We start from the raw sequence: 16,690 nt of genomic DNA, 5'->3' as shown, positions 1-16,690 counted from the left end.
ACCCTCTACACAGTGATACAGAGCAGTACAAAAACTTCAAACCACACAGCACCACCTCCTGTAATGACACATCCCAGTTATATATAATATATTATATATAATATATAATAATGGACACACAATCCCACCTCCTCTACTGATATGTCCCACAGTTACGTGTAAATAAAACTGAACAAATTACCTCATGCCGGGTTTGTCACTGCGCACTACTCACTCCAGTCCCTGTGGTGTCCACCGCTCACTGAAGGCCTCAAGTTTCCCTCTTATACTCCATCGCTACATGTGAAGAACAGCTGCAAGATTTAACATTGAAAAATAAAGTTCACAAACCTCCCGAGCTCAGCTGGGCACAACCCAGAGAGACAGAGAGATAGAGAGAGAAACAGCCTGAGAGAGACAGAAAGAGAGAAAGACATGACTAAGTGAGGGAGAGTGGCAGGGAAATGGCAAGAATGAGTGAAAGATACAGAGAGACAGGGAGAGGGTGAGAGTGAGAGAGACAGACAGACAGTAAGAGACAGAGAGGCTTAGAGTGACAGAGGGAAACAGCTGAGGTTTTTGTACAGCCTCTGCACTGGGAGCTCTCCCTGTGGCTTACGTTCGGTAAAGGAACCAAGCTCAGACTGAGTAAGTAAACCTCAATCCTCTGCTATTAACCCTGTCAATACTGAAACTTCCTAAAACACAAATGCTAAATTGTTGAAGGTGTTAGTGGGGAGCTGCAGTGAATGAAATGGTTAATTGAGGAGCACTGTGTCTAACAGGGTGTCCAGCTGTATTTCTTTAGTTCCATTGTCCCTTTAAGCAGCAAGATCTAAGTCAGTCAGTTTTACTCACTGTGTGGAGGAGCTCTGTCCATTTGCAGCCTGTGGTCCCATTCCTGCAGCATGGAGTGAAATCAGTGAGTAGCCTCCTGCCAGTCTCAGTGTGATGGACACGGGCAGAGTTTGATGTGAGCTCTGGCTCCCTGTCCCAGTCTCTGATCTCACTGACCTCAGCAGCAGCAGCAGCAGCAGCAGCAGCAGCACAGTGAGACACCGAGCTCCCACCTCCCCCAGCTTTAACTCTGCTCAATCACACAATCTCAGAACTGTTACAGTGCACACAGAGACCATTCTGCCCATCCTGTCTAGACTGGCTCTCTGAATGAGTAATTCACTGAGTGTCATTTTCCTTCCTTCTCCCTGTTACCCTGCACATTGTTCCTTTTCAAATAACAGTCTCATTCCCTTCGGAATGTTCCATTTGAAGCTGCTTCCACCACATTCTCAGACAGTGCATTCCACACCTTAACCACTCACTGGCTGAAGGGGATTTCACCATCTTACTTTAGCTTCTTTACCCAATTACTCTCCGTCTATGGCCTCCCCCTCTCAATCCTTTCCTAAGTGGGAACATTTTCTCCCAATTTACTCTGTCCAGACCCCTCTGGATTTTGAATTTCTCGATCAAATCTCCTGTCAGCCTTCTCTTTGTAAAATATCCACATCCTTCCTGAATTATTCACTTTATCTATGCCCGTCATCCCATTTGCCTGGGTTAGGCCCATATCTCTTTAAACCTTTCCTAACCATGTACCTGTCCAATGGACTTTTAACTGTTGCAATTGTACTCACCTCTACCACTTCCTCTGGCAACACATTCCATATATTCACCACTGCCTGTGTGAAAAAGTTGCCCCTCAGTTCCCTTTTAAATCTTTCCTCTCTCACCTTAAACCTATGCCCTTCAGTTTGGGACTCCCTTACTCTGGGGAACAGACCTTGGCTATTCACCCTATCTATGCTCCTTATGATTTTATAAACTTCAAAATGGTCACCCCTCAGCCTCCTACACTCCAGGGAAAATAGTGCAAGCAATAATCAGCCTTCCTCATAACTCAAATCTTCCAGTCTCAGAAACATGCTTGGAATTTTTTTAAATCCCTTCCAGTTTAATAACATCCTTCCTATAGTAGAGCGACCAGAATTGTATACAGTACTCCAAGTGTAGCTTTACCAATGTCTTGTACAGCCATAATATGATATCTGAACTCCTGTCCTTAATGCTCTCACTGATGAAGGCGTGTGCCAAATACTTACTTTCCCACTCTATCTATACCCGTGGAGCCACTTTCAAGGAATTATATACCTGCACCCCTAGGTCTCTGTCTTCGACAACACTCCACAGAGCCCAATCATTAACTGTGTACATCCTGCCCTGGTTTGTCTTAAAAAAATGCAATATCTCGCATTTATCTGAATTAAACTCCACCAGCCATTCCTCAGCCCACTGGCCCAGTTAATCGAGATCACATCGTACCCTTCACTGTTCACTGTGCCACCAATCTTGATTTCATTGGCTAACTTACTAACCATGTACAATGATTAGAACCAGGTGGATATTATTGACTATGAGATCCTTGATTGGGGTAGTTAACCTGGATCAATCAGGGAGCTGTGGCTGACTGATATAAACAGGGGATTCAGAGAGTCTCCTGAGTTCAGGGACTGACTCCAAGCTGGCTGGCTGCAGCCAGTGTATTCTGTAAATAAAGGTGACAGGATACAGGATACTTGGTGACAGGATACCAGCCTCTTTGTAGTTGTTTCACCATACCTCCAGGATTCTCATCCAAATGGCTGACAAATATGATGAATAATGGTGAAGTCAGAACTGATTCTGGCAGCATACCGCTGGTCACATGCTTCCAGTCTGAACAATACTTTCTACCAACACACTCTGGCCCTACTGTAAAGCCAACTTTGCATCAAACTGGCTAGCTGTAGCCATCCCTCGATTCAATGTGATCTAACCTTATTGTCCAGTCAACCATATCAGACCTTCTTCCCTAAATGTCCTCTCACTGACACTTGATCTACTTGGGCCTCCTCATTCCCAAGATCCAGTTCTAGCAGAGCCGCCTTTCTCATTGGACTGGAAACAGACGGCTAGAGAAAATTCACCTGAACACACTCTCACAACTCTCTGCCCTTCACAATGCTACTAACCCAGTTGAACTTTGTTTAATTAAATGTCTCCATTGTAATGACTCTATAATGTTTGCAACTCGTCGTAAATTTCTTGCAGATTTGTCCCTTGAATAGTCGGTGAGTTACAGACTGCACTGAACAATCTAATTGCACTTTTTTTGTTCCTTATCTTGAGCCAAATCGATTCTGTCCTTCACCCTTCTGGGGCATCCTCCTTCTCCAGCTCTGCACTGATCTCCTTAACTACTCCCACCAGTCACCATCCTTTTCCCCCTTTTCTCTCTTTCCTGAACACCTTGTATCCAGGAATATTGAAGACACAGTCCTGCCCTTCTTTTAGTCCAGTCTCTGTTCGAGCCACAACATCAGGTTTCCACTTGGCACTCTTTGTATGTAACTCCCTAGTCTGATTCCCTATACTTGGTGTAGGCTCATATATGCAGTCTCCCAGAATTAGAATTTATTGCTCATTCCCTCACTCTGCCTGCTCAGTTACTATTCCTTATTCTGGTGTTATCTATCTTCCCAGGATTCTGTAGGCCTTGGTGTTCCTCTGTAATATTATCTCCTGGTTCCCACAGGCCTGCAAAGTTAGTTTAAACTCTCTCCAAAAGCACCAGCAAATCACCTACAAAAAACTCAGTCCCAATTCTGTTCAGGAGCAAACCCTCCAGTCTGTCCCATACCTCTTCTGGAGCCAACTCCAACTCCATAGAATTTAAAGCCTTCCTTCCTGGACCCTCTTTCCGGTTCCACATTCACATGAGTTATCCTCTGGTTCCTATTCTCACTTGCATGTGCCACTGGGAGTAATCCAGAGATTTCTACTTTCGTGCTCCTGCTGTGAATTCCCTGCTGAACTCCGTAAATTCTGACTGCAGGACCACGTCGTTTTTCTCCATCCATCACTGGGACCGGTGTGGACAACGACTGCTAACTGTTCCCCCTCTCCCTTCAGGGTGTTCTGCAGCTGCTCAGTGACATCCTTGACCCTGGCACCAGGGAGACAGCACACCATCCTGGATTCCCATCTGCAGCTGCAGAAACACCTATCGATTGCCCTCACTCTCGAATCTCCTCTCACTATCGCTCTTCCAGTCTTCCTTGTGCCCCCCTGTACAGCTGAGCCCCCCGTGGTGCCATGGACTTGGCTCTGGCTGCACTCCGCAGATGAACCATCATTCTCATCAGGATTCTGAACTGAATCCTGGTAGGAGAGTGGGAAACACTCAGGGGATTCCTGTACAAGCTGCTTGGTCCTTTTGGACTGTCTGCTGCTCCCCCATTCCCTCTCTCCCTGCATACTCTGAAGCTGCAGAGTGACCACATCTAGAAACGTGCTCTCCACGGAGCTCTCAGCCTCACGGATGCTCCACACTGACACCAGCTGCTGCTCAAGCTCTGATACCTGGAACTCCAACTGCTGTCACTGACCACACTTCCTGCTCTCATTGTATTCCAGGAGTGACTCAGGGAGTGCTCAACATTGACTCTGGACCCCGTGAAGTCTTATAGCATCAGGTCAAGCATGGGCAAGGAAAACCAGTCTGTCTCACATCAGTGGTAGGGATACGAATAGAGGAAGTTTTGAAGACAGAATGAATCTCCATTTCAGGGATAGTCCGTGTGGCTTTGTCAGAGGGAGACCAGGGCCAACAAATCTGGTGGAATTTTGTAGAGGTCACTAGGTGTGTAGATGCGGGTGGTGAAGTTGATATAGTATGCTTGTATTTCAGCAAAGCCTTTGACAAGGTCCCACATGGGAGACTGAAAAAGAAGGTAAAAGCAAATGGGATTCAGGGTAACTTGGCAAGTTGGATCCAAGCTTAGCTTTGGGACAGGTGACAGAGAGTGATGGGAAAAGGCTATTTATGTGACTGGATCCAGTATGGAGCCGCATACCACAGGGATAAGGGCTGGGACCCTCACTGATTATAATATATTCAAGCAATGTCAATGAGAATGCAGGAGGGGATGATACTAAGTTTGTGGACAACATGAAGATTGGCTGGATGGTTGAAAGTGAGGAAGATGGTCTTAGGATTCAGGATTGATCAGATGGGCAAATCAGAGGCAGCTGGAATTTAAATCTGTTAAATGTGAGACGTCACACTTTGGAGGAATTAACAAGACAATGGAGTACTCAATGAATGGCAGGACACTGGGAATCTGTGTGAGAACATAATCTTGGATTGATTGTCCACTGATACCTGAAAGTGCCAGGGCAGGTTATTAGAGCAGTTATGAAGGCATATTGGATAGCTGTCTTTGTAATTTCAGGTATAGATTATAAGAGCAGGAAGGATATGTTCGAGTGATGCAGAACTTTGGTTAGGCCTCAGCTGGAGGACTGTGTGCAGTTACAGTCACCACACTGTAGGAAGGATGTGATTATGCTGGAAGGGGTTGCAGAGGAGATTGACTAGGAAGTTGCCTGGGATGGAGTATCTGAGACGATGTGGTGAGAGGCTGGATACACTCGGATTGTTTACTTTGGAGCAGAGAAGGTTGAGGGGGAGGATCTGACAGAGAGGTGCAGGGTATGGGGGAAGTGCACACGTTAGGAAGATCATAACTGTTCCCCTCAGACAGAGGGGCAATAACAGGATGGCACACATTCAATGTGCAAGGTTTAGAGGGGATGTGAAGAAATGTTCCTTCCCCCAGAGGGTGGGGGTCTTGGATACATTGCCTTGGGAGTGTAGTTGAGGCAGCAAACCTCACAAACTTGAGCAGTACTTGGATAAGCACCCGAATTGTCATAATATTCAATGTTATGGGTCCAGTTCTGGAAAGTGGGTGGAGAGTAGATTTCCAGTATCTTAGTTGTAAAGACTTGATGGAGTGAATGGCCTCTTCTGTGCTGTATGATTGTATGGAACCACCTGCTTGTTAAAAAATACTGCCCTCTCTTGTCTGATACATCAACCTCTCCTCCACGTTGAACACTTGGAGGAAGCACTCAGGGTGTTGATGGCACAAAATGAACTCTGAGTGGGGGACTTCAATGCCCAACATCAAAAAGAACGTTTAATAAATGTGCATTCGTTTGTCGGCTTTGTAAGTATTGTCTGCAAATGTTCAAATGAATTGTTTTGCCAATTAACGTTCTGAGAGTTGAAATACCTTCGAATGGCAGGGATTAAAATTGTTTCTCTTGTCTTTCAGGCCGTGAGAACTCTCAGCCCAAGCTGACCCTGCTGCCTCCCTCCCCGGAGCAGGTCAATGCCAAAGGCACTGCCACCCTGGTGTGCCTTGCCAATCACTTCTATCCCGATGAGCTGGAGGTGCAGTGGAAGAAGGACGGTGCAGTCATTTCGGACGGGGTTCAGACCAGCAACTACCTGCGAGCTTCGGACAGCACCTACAGTGTCAGCAGCCTGCTGACCCTCTCTGGGTCTGACTGGGAGTCCAACGCTCGCTTCTCCTGTGCCCTCACCCACGTGACCCTCCCCTCTCCCCTCAGCAAGAGCATCAGGAGATCAGAATGTGTGTAGAGTGTTTGAGACAGTCCACAGAGGAGACACAACTTTAAATAGAACAGGGCTGAGCTGGCAGGACAAAGGTCATTGTCAGCACTGAATTTCAACTCTCTTCCATCTTGGGACAGCTCGGGGACACTTCTGAGGTTCAGGAGTTAAGACAGATCATTGGACAGTGCAGGGGGAGAGCTTTACTCTGTATCTAACCCCATTCTGTCCCTGAACTGGTGATATTTGATGACAACGATGTTAACCTGTGATGCCAAGAAAAACCTCTCAAAGGTGCTGAAGACTGTCAGCTGTACAAAACAATGTGAACCTCCAAAGTCTCTGCTTCAGTAAACCAGATCTCCTTCCTGCTCAGCCACCAGTTCCAATTTACGGTTTTGTCACTGTTCAAAAGGACAGGCTTCTCATGTTATTGAAAAAATCTCCACAAGTGTTTTCCTCAAGCTCCATTGTGGCTGTGAATTTGAGCAGCTTCCTCTGTCTGGGCTGTTAATTGCAGTCAGTTTTCTGTCAATGTCAATCTGGAAAAGGGAATAAAGATGAAGAAGATTCAGTCTCTGTCTCGTGTCTGTTTTGAAAGTGGTCAGAGCTGAAGCCTTAGGGAAAGGGTGTGTGAAGTGAAAGGTTGCACCATCAAGGCATGGAACATGAGGGGGGCAAAAAGATGGGGTCCCCGAAACAGGAGGGCACTGCTACAATTGTGGCCAGAAGGGGCTCTTACAGCAGAAATGCAGGGCCCCAAGGAAACCTTCCCCAATAAATGGGGAAAAGAGGGAAGATGTGTTCAATTTCCAAAAGGCAGGGGACTGATGCTGAGAGGAAGCTGAACTCAGATTGTAGACAGGGAAGGTGCAAACCCAGAATGGAGATGGCATCTCTCTATTTCAATGATCCACCCTTGGTGCTCTAAAGGGATAGTACCCACCTCAAATACATGTGCCCAATGGTGTATGATGAATGGGGAAAATCCTGTGCCCACGTGTGCGCAGGTGGAGAACAGGGAATGTATCTCGTAGACACACTGATTCATCCATCGAAAGCACTGGGATCAGCTCTCTCCAGTACAGGACCAATTGGAGGGGTTCAGGCGGGTACATCGGCGATGGAAGAGCTAGCAAAACCCAAGAGTGTAAGGGTGGGCTCCCTGGGCACTTAATGGGAAAGCATCTGAACATAATACAGAGAGATCACTAACGGAGTGTTTGGAGCAGATTGGCTCTTTGTTGATGGACTGGCAATAGTTCTTTACACAGTTGGTCATTTCAAACATGTTCTGCTCCATATTGGGGCAGGAAGGGCTGATGACCGGGACATATTCACCTTCCTGTTTAAAAATCAACAATATTGATGGGTCTGTCTACCCCAAGGGTTCCCAACCTTCCAGCAGAGCATGGCACAAGGGCTACAAGAGTTCAGTTCAGCTCCCCCAAACACTTTGGACAGTGGATGGCTGACTTGCTGCTGTTATCCAGAACTGAGAAGGAGGACTTGTCCCTTCGGGATGACAGAATTCCCAGGAGCTGCTCGGAGGGATCCAAATATTGATGTGTTCTCTGGAACAGCAGGTGAAAAGCTGCTGCATTGCTCAGGCTCCTTGATGCCACATACCATCAAAGCGGCCTTGATGTCAAGGGCTGTCACTCTGCCCTCACCTCACTCGCATGGTCAGGGAGAGCTCAGTCCACTGACTCACATTTATCTGAATGAATTCCACTTGTTACTGATCAGCCCATCTATATCCTTTTGTATCTTCTACTGCTTCAGGTAACCTCAGTCAGGGAAGGTCAATAAATGGAAAGCATTAAAACTTTAATACAAATCCTGAAGACAATTTCTGGTTTAATAAAGGAATGGATACCTTTCATTTTTAAGTGAAATCAGCAGTTCTTTATTGAATTAAAGTGATTCAGGGTAAATACATCTGTAGTGAATGTATAAAACTACAGCAACTCCCACTCAGGGTGTTTGGATTGGAGGCTGAGTTGAAATAATTGGTGACACATCAGGGAGGTGCGGAGATACCTGGAGACCTTGTTCCTGAAGGAGGTTATAAGCCTCAGGACTAGGCAGTCCAATTCCATGGTGTAGCAAGGGGCAGGAGGGTATGACTATGAGGGAGTCAGATAAGTGTTTGGAGAATACTGTAGGACAGGGAAACCCCTTACTCTTCTCAACACGAGTGAGATCAAGGTCAGCCTTTCCAATCTTTCTTCATCACACAGCCCACACATTCGAGGGATCAATAAAATAAATCTCCTCTGAACCACTTCCAATGCATTTATATTCTTCCTTCAATAAGGAGACCAAAACTGTGCACAGTTTTTGAGATGCAATTTCACCAGTAGCCAGGAATAACTGAAACATCACACACACACTTTGGTTTTTTGACTCCTCAATTAATCTCATTGCAATAATACACAGCATTTTGTTACTTCTAATCAAAAAACTTCACATTTTCCCAAATTATACACCATCTGCTGATTTCTGTCTCCTCTATTGGTCTGGCCCCTGTCCTGTCATCTTCGCAACCTACTTTCTTCTCCATCTTTGTGTCATCTGTGAATGTAATCCCCAAGCCTTCAATCCCTACAGTGAGAGAGATTGGAAACAGTTGAGGGCCCAACACTGAACACTCGTCATATACGGGCAATCTGAAAACGGCTTCTTTCTGGACACTCTGGGTTCTGCTCGGCTCCCAGTTTTCTAATGGATATTTCCTTCAGGGTACACTGTTTCGAAAGTTCAACAACTGTATCAGTAGGTGGTGGAGGTAGGGGTAGTGAATATTTTGAAGTATTTTTGTCACTCAGAAGGGTCGAGGCTGATACAGACTCAATGGGAATGTGGAATTGGAAACACAAACAGATCAGCCATGATCTTATTGAATGATGGAGATTTAAATCCAATTGGATTTTGTATCCTGGGCATATTTTAAATTAATTGTTTAAATTCAAATCTGGTTAACTTCAAAAACAACCCAACCCAAACTAATGTTAATAACCTCACCGCCAATTGTTATGTACTTTCAATTCTCAGTATTCTCTGTGACACTGACAGCTAGTCACAGACTCATTTGAGCACCCTACTCTCCGAAAGGGTCCGCACACACTTTCGACATCTTAAAAAAATAACCATCAAATTGAAAAGATGGCTTTTTTTATGCTCTCTAAATCTTAACTTCGCTATTATGAACTACACATGTCAGTAATATAGTTACATATTTCTTACTGATTTTGCATGTATATGTATCAGTTCTTTCTTATCTGTATCCTAATTCAGCTTTTAATTTGTAAGTTTAAACCAATTGAATGTTCTGTTCTCTGTACTCACTCGTACTATGTCTGTGTAAAAAAATTATTCGACTCTTCATGCTTCCTCCTTCATGTCTTAACCCTGCATTCTCAGTGTTGCTGGGAAATTTGAGAAGCACATTTATTCACTTGCTCATTCACTCCCTTCTCAGCCTCTCTTTATCTCCCAAAACTCCACTCAACACCAATCTGCTGGATCAGGAACAAGGCTTTCAGTTCAATGTATAAAGGAACCTTTTCCAGCACCAAACTGGTGAGTGTCAGCTGGAGAACAATGTTCCATTGCACATGTCTTCTTCAATAATCAAGGTGTCCAGCCATTCCATGCAGCTTCACTCACTCCTGAAGGGATCAGGCAGAGAGGGAGAGTTTGTGGAGCTAGTGTTGACTTGCTGAGTTTTCAAACCCATTACAATGTCATTGTCTGCCCTGACACCGAGCAGATGTTCCCATCACAAGAGGCTCCATGGCCCTGAGGACTGTGAGAGTGAGCCCTGTCCATTCAGCTCGATCATCAAGCTCCAGCCTTCCTGATGTGGTGGCAGCCAGGAGAACCCTGCCCATGGGAGATTCCACAAACACTCCCCCCCCTCCCTCTTGGAAAACATGATTTCATGTTCCCGCTTTCTCTCCCAACTGATCCTAATTTGAGTGTTTCTGAAAAGAAGAGACATTTTGTCAAAGATTTTTGTCTTACGCACATCAGGAGAATTTGCAAGAAATGCCACAGTAAAGGAAAACATCATTAATACTATTGTATTCATTGTGGCAACACCTCGTCCAATTAGGGCCCATTGGCCAACCAAACAGCATTGTCCTCTCATCCAGAATATTTAGTTCTTTTCTGCTTAAATTTGTATTCTTGCAAATTGCCCTGATAAGCGCAAAGCAAAAAGCTTCCACAAAATGGACATTTTCTCAGTCATGTTCTATATCCTCAAATGACTATTTGATTATAATTTCCTCTTTTGCTTCAGATACATTTAAATTCTAATAAGTAATTCTGTACCTTTTTGAATGGAGGACTCAGTTTATTATCACTCACTAAACTCCAATAACTGCATCAAAATATTTTTCTCCTTTCTGTACCTGGTGTGTGACTGGAGAATGTGTCACTTTGTCTTTCTATTTGCCTACATTAACAGTAAACCTACATTTACTGTGCTTATTTCTTTTTCCTTGTGACCTAGATCCCCACTCCCTGTACTATTCTGCACTGCCCCTCAAAGAAGCACATAACTGTGTACCATATTCTCAAAGTGACCTAGCCATTCTTCAGTACAGCTGCCATGATCGCTCTCCCCTCCATCTACTCACTTTCCAGAGTAATTTCGAAATTCACATTGGCCATTCCCATGTCTTTTTCTGAAGTGGTTCCTAATTTTAAGGATCGATGTCACTAAACATCCTTTCTTCCGAGCCGCAGTGATTTGTTTGCAAAATGAGCTGCACTTCATCCTTAATCATTCTCTGAGTCATTACAACCAGAAAGCTTTGTGCCTGCTCTCAGTAGAAAAATTCAATCAATCTCATTGTCCTGTTCTATCCAAATAGCTTCCGTTTATGTGTTACTGTATTTCTGGTGTATTCAACTGCATCTGATACTTGCCTACCTAGTGCTCTTACACCCACTGATACCTGTTGAGTTCTCCCAGATAAATTGCTGCTCTTTGCAGTTTGGTGACCCGCTTTGATAGCCGTGTGTTCGGTCTTTGAGTGTAATTCATTTTGTGCCTGATCCCAGTGTCAATCCGAAGAACACTCCACCTTTCAGTCTGACAAACCAGGGTCACCCATGTCATGGCTCTATTTCTAGCCTAGGCTCCAGTCTTTAAGGCCTCACCAGTTTGATCATTTGAGTTGCTCATCATTTATTTTGATTTCTCATGGGATGGACCGGGCACTGCCCGTGTCTGCTCTTGGTGGCCCTTCCTTAATTGTCCTGGTGAGGGCGGTGGTGAGCCATGTAATATCTGGGAAGGAAGGCGCTTGGGTCTGAACAAAAAAAACTATGAAACTCCATGTCATGTTCATGAATGTTCTTTGGGCAAGGGAACTCAGTCATCACCCGGTCTGTGACTCCAGTCCCACAGTGATGGGATTCATTCTTAACGATCCCATGATCTGGCTCAACAAAGAATTCGGTCCGAGCAGCTGGAGATGGGCAATAAATATGAGGCTTGCCAAAGGCAATCACATCCTGGGAGGAATAATGCAGCTCTTTGCTGTCTGCCTTTTAGCCTCTGAGTCACTGTGCTTTCATTGTTGTAGGTCTCTAATCCTCTCCCATTAATTACCAGGATTATGGTAATATGCAAAGAGCTTTTCTGTTGAACGATAAGATCTCTTTACCCTGTGATTCTCTCCTTTTTGGCCCGAGCTGAAGCCTCAGGGAAAGGGTGTATGAAGTGAAACCCTCCACCCTCAAGGCCGGGAACACGACGGGGAGAATAGAGAGGGCAATGGGGTCCTGGGAGCAGGAGGGCAATACTACAGTTAGGGCCAGAAGGGGCACTTTCAGCAGGAATGCAGGGCCCTGAGAAAATCATCCCTAATAAATGGGAAAAGAAGGAAGGCAGGAGGGGACACTGGGGAACACAATAATCTGATGGGAATTCACTCACCCATCTTTTAGGCACAGCAAGATCCCAGGTCAAGAAAAGTTACTCAACCGTTTGGGAGCCAGTGTCACCGGGAATCATTGATGAATATGACCAGCAGGGTATTGTTACTCAGAATAACAATTCCACAGGGTTTGGGAAATAAATATTCCATAAATTAGACCTGGGTTTTCTTTACTCTTCAAATGAGATGGAATTTCCCCGTGTGTCCCTGGAGTCAGATTGAGAATGTTCAGTCTGGGAGTCACCGCTGGGGAGGACAGTCAATGATAAACTGGTTCCACTTTCTGCTGTCATATTCTGTAGCCCCTGGGCCATCTCAGTAAGGATCATCCAGGGCTCAGGGTGGATTCCAGAGCAGCTCATTGTCCTGACTGTTGTGTTCCTCAGTCCACACGTAGCTCCAGCAATCTCACTCCCTGGCTATAGTATCAGTGGGAACCCATGGGGCTGAAATCTTATCCAAACAGACCCTCACACAGTGGGGAGGCTGCTGGTGGCTCAGAAACCCCTTGGATTCAGTCCCAGATCTCACCGTGGCTCTTTCATTCAAACACAGCATTAGCACATTGTCACCACATTCAGAGGACAATCCTGAGATGGGGCAAGTTTGGTTCTTGATTCCAATGTGGGGAAATGTGGGCTGGGTGTGAAATGTCCAGTCTGAAACTGGTGGGTACTTTATAATGAAGAATAGAAACTGATGTCAGAATAAAGACTGATGTTGATGGGAGTGAGGAATATCTCAATGATCTGTCTCCTGAATCCACAGACTACACACATCCTTCTGTCAGACCCTGAAGTCTGAGAAACAGTTCCTTGACATCCTTCACTTCTCCACCTTTCCCAGAAAAGGTGAAATATTCTCTGTCTCAGAGATTCCCTGGAACAGGACATTATAAAATGGGCTGTGGGAAGGGAACTGTTGACTCTCAATGTCAAAGCCAATGGAAGGATGTGGAGCTGGCTCTGTGAAATGTTTGGGCACAGAGGATGACACCAGAAGCAATTCAATGTTGTCCCTCTCTCCTTTGCAATTTGCTCTCTTGTGTTCGATCCACTTGTCTTTCTTGCTTTGCTTCTTTTGACTTCAGTCTATGGGTAGTTCCAAAGCCCAATCTCCTCACACTCATCCTGGCCCCTAAAGAGACTAGAGACACAAAAGCTGGAATCCAAGGATGATAAGCAGGAGGCTGGGAGAACACAGCAAGCCAGGCAGCATCAGGAGGTGGAGAAGTCAACGTTTTGGCTGTAACCCTTCTTCAGGAAGTTGGGGGGGGTGGGGTGGGGTTGTTTAGGGAGCTGCAGATCAAGGGAGTGGGGGATGAAGATAGGTAGAGGGTGCGACCTGATTGGTCAATGAGAAAAATGAATCCGGATTCATCCCTCCCATCGACCAACCAGGTCATATTCTCTACCTTTCTCAAAATATCCCAATTTTCCAACACTCCCGCGTTTCCTCTTGTGCCACAGCTCATTCTCCTGAAGGATAGTTGTGCTCGGAGTCAAGAAGTGAGGCGCTGGAAAAGCACAGCAGGTCAGGCAGTTGTGGTCAGGCCGAGGACATGACCTTGTCCCTCTGTCAGATCCTCTTCGAGAAACTCATGACTCACCACCGTACTCTCCAGGACAATTAGGGAAGGGCAACAGCCAAGGATGGAGATGAGGACGCGAAGACTCGAGGGCTGTTCTCTGCAGTTTGGGGGCACACATTGACAGTCGTTTGCTAGATCTTTGAGTATAATTCATTTGTTGCTGATCCCAGTGTCAATCTGCAGGGCACTCCGCCTTTCAGTCTGACAAACCAGGTTCACCCATGTCATGGCTCTGTTTCTGGCCAATGCTCCAGTCCTTCAAATAGATGAATTCAAGCTTCACCAGTTTGATCATTTGAATTGTATGCCATTTATTTTGATTTCTCTTGGGAGGGGGCAGGCGTTGACGTGTCGGTTATTTGTTGTCATTTCCTAATTGTCCTGGAGAGGGCGGTGGTGAACCATATTACACCTGGAAGCAAATGACAGGTCATTCCCACTGAAATCCATTGGAGTGACTGCGGATTTATTCATGGCTAACGGATGGAGTCATTACCCATAATCCTCAGTTGCATTGCAAGTACTCTATAGTTGCTAGAAGGCAGCACGGTAGCACAGTGGTTAGCACTGCTGCCTCACAGTGCTAGAGACCTGGGTTCAATTCCCACTTCAGGCGACTGACTGTGTGGAGTTTGCACATTCTCCCTGTGTCTGCGTGGGTTTCCTCCAGGTGCTCCGGTTTCCTCCCACAAGCCAACAATGTGCAGATTAGGTGAATTGGCCATGCTAAATTGCCCATAGTGTTAGGTGTAGGGGAATGTATCTGGGTGGGTGCGCTTCGGCGGGTCGGTGTGGACTTGTTGGGTCGCAGGGCCTGTTTCCAAACTGTAAGTAATCTAATCAAAGTCAGAAGTCACACGACATCAGGTTCTAGCCCAACAGGTTCATTTGAAATCACAAGTTTTCGAAGGGCTGCTCCTTCATCAGGTGTACCCTAGCCCCCCATCGGTATCCCCACATTACTGAACAGTACAAATAAACTGGGGCTCTGAGAGAATCCAACTGGCTCCATCTGTAGAAACGAGGAGAGAGAGAGACATTACAGCTCTTGGACCAGGATGCTTATGGCACCACAATGAAAATGCCCTGCACACTATGATATATCAAAAAAGAAGTACTTTGGTGTGACTTTTGATTGTCTTTCACAGTGTGCTGTTTTGTTCATTCTGTGATACACGTAAACTATGTCACTATTGGGTATCACAAAGTTTGTTTCCTCCGTTACACACTTTCCAACACACCCTCTCCATCTTGCTTTACTCCTTATTGACTCTTTCACAATTGTCACTGCTCCTTCACTCCGTCCTGGTCCCAGAGGGATTGATAGCCGAGTTCATGACCCCGCACTGTGTGAAGGTTGGTGTGAAGTGAGGCCAGTGTGTTGGAGCTTGGGCTCCTGCCTCGGGCCCAGGTGTAGGGGTCTGTTCAACAATCTGCACATTGTCCTTTTTCTCTTTCTGACCGTACTGGATCAAGTTGCAGTAACGATCTGGAAGCAAGGTGTCTTGTCTAAAATGTTCCCAGCATTGGATACAGAACTGGCTGTGTCAGAGGAGACAGAGGACAGTGATAGGAGGATGGAGGGCTGTGAATAGTGATGTTCCACAGGGATCAGTGGTGAGAGCTCTGCTGTTCATAATCTCCATAAATGATTTGGAGAAAGCGTAGCTGGTCTAATTAGTATGTTTACAGTTGATACAAAGATTGGTAGAGTTGCAGATAAAGAGAAGGATTGTCAGATGATATGGCAGGATGTAGATCAGTTGGATGCTTGGACAGAAAAATGGCAGATGTAGTTTAATCCAGACAAATGGAAGGTGATGCATTTTGAAAGGTGATGTACAGGTGGGAATTATACAGTGAATGGTAGGATCCTTTGGAGTATTGATATGCAGAGGGATCTGGGTGTGCAACAAGCATCAAGACATGGCTTGGCTGGTGGTGAGAAGGGCTCTGCCTGTGAGATCCTTTATGCACGCCCGGACTCTCAGCCGCACCGTACGCTACCCTTGAAGCGGCTGCGGGGGGGGGGGACGAGACTGTCACACACCTCCTTCTGGAATGTGCCTATGCAGAAGAAGTCTGGAGAGGAATGCTGTGGTGTTTGTCGAGATTCGTCCCAAACAGCACTGTGACAGGGGACTCCGTGTTCCCGTTCCCCGGGACGCACACCGTGACAAACATCAACTGTGCGTGGAGCATCATCAACTTGGTGAAGGACGCTCTCTGGGCGGTTGATCTTCCAGCTGAAGGAGTCGACTCCGACTGAGTGTTGCAGACTGGCACATTCCAAGGTCCAGGACTACGTGTTGAAGGATGCGCTGAAGCTTGGGGCAGCTGCCATCAAGGTGCAGTGGGGAAAGACCACCGTGTAACGTCAGCCTGCATAAGCACAGAGGGCTGACGCAGTAAGGGGGCTCCGCTGACCCCCCCCCCCCCAGCTAAATATGTGTATAGTAATCGAACAGACCTGTACCCTGCCCCTGTATGCAAAGAAATGGAATGTTTATGGACTGTACAATTGTACAGATCATCAAAATATTTTGTGAATAAAGTATATTTTTGAAATAAAAAAAATTCTGGGTGTGCATGTTCACAGATCACTGAAGGTGCCAGCACAGGGAGGGAAGGTTGTGAAAAAGGCTTATGGCCTGCTTGCCTTCATTGGAAGGGGCATTGAGTAGAAGGATAGACACGTTA

The 16,690-nt window shown here is 45.9% G+C and overlaps 1 long non-coding RNA gene across 1 annotated transcript; it reads left to right on the top strand.

Moving 5' to 3' along the window:
• Positions 1 to 593: 593 nt before the first annotated feature.
• LOC148149304 (uncharacterized) lies at positions 594 to 7,016 on the top strand. The gene is made up of 2 exons (XR_015758257.1): positions 594 to 627; positions 6,141 to 7,016. It is a non-coding gene; the product is annotated as an uncharacterized LOC148149304 (long non-coding RNA).
• Positions 7,017 to 16,690: the final 9,674 nt, after the last annotated feature.

Source organism: Chiloscyllium plagiosum, unplaced genomic scaffold (assembly GCF_037043375.1).
Source record: "Chiloscyllium plagiosum isolate Xiang-an unplaced genomic scaffold, Cpla_swu_hap1 HiC_scaffold_9, whole genome shotgun sequence".
Classification (NCBI taxonomy): domain Eukaryota; kingdom Metazoa; phylum Chordata; class Chondrichthyes; order Orectolobiformes; family Hemiscylliidae; genus Chiloscyllium; species Chiloscyllium plagiosum.
This window is presented reverse-complemented; position numbering and strand designations above follow the sequence as displayed.